Source organism: Phalaenopsis equestris, unplaced genomic scaffold (genome assembly GCF_001263595.1).
Source record: "Phalaenopsis equestris unplaced genomic scaffold, ASM126359v1 Scaffold233054, whole genome shotgun sequence".
Lineage (NCBI taxonomy): Eukaryota > Viridiplantae > Streptophyta > Magnoliopsida > Asparagales > Orchidaceae > Phalaenopsis > Phalaenopsis equestris.
In genome coordinates this window covers 21,474-22,442 of record NW_018251008.1, presented here as the reverse complement: position 1 = coordinate 22,442, position 969 = coordinate 21,474, and positions in this window count along the sequence as shown.

The following is a 969-nucleotide window of genomic DNA, read 5'->3' as shown; positions in this document are numbered from 1 at the left end:
CATTGATGGTTAAGTTCATGGGAGTTGAATGCAAATAAATAGGGAAATATACTTTGATGGGCGTAGAATTGGAGATTTTAGGGTGACAAACTAAAATCCCCAATTCGGTCCTATTATTTGAGTACTAAAGCAGAGATATTTTCCCTCAGGTGAGGGGAATGTGGGAGCTCCGAAGTGAGGGCTGCTATCCTCCCAGCCTAGCCACAGATTCAGTAAACAAACATAAAATTAGTCAATATTCTTTATGTCTGGACCAAAGGGTAAAGAATATGATTGCTCCTATTTGACACATACAATATTTTAATGCATCTCATTCCTTTACATTATCTAATTCATTACACAAGAATAGTAGTTTGTAATATCTTAAAATTCTCCAAACCAATTCATCCAAAAAGGGTTATATTTAGAATTAATATTTGCATTTAGTTATAGTTACTATCTTTACATTTAACACTTGCATTTAGGAGTAGTTGTTAGATAAAACATCATTTTAATCTACATTCCAAACTAAGGACTAATTATAGAGTAGGATTTGACTAAGGACCTCTTACCTCGCTTCCCTGTGGGATCGATAAACGGGACTCCACTAGAGCCCTGTATTACTTGAGCGATACGTATACTTGCGTTTGAAATTGTGACTTTACAAAATCATTATAAATATATAAATCTGGGTTCATAAATTTAAGCATATATAAAGTCGCTGCAAATTTTTTGGCGCCGTTGCCGGGGAAGCTTCGGTAAGAACTTTAGGAGAATTTTAGTTGAAGTAATTAGGCTTAGACTTGGAAAACTGTAGTGTCGTTAAAAACTATTTTGTGTGAATTTTTTTTATATGAAAAAGTGTTAAAAAAAACTATTTGTGTGAAAACTAAGGTGTTCGTCAAAATGTTTTATTATGTTGAATATATTTCATTTGTTATTTGTTTAATTGTTAATGTATTATTTGTTGTGTTGTGTATACGAAACAAA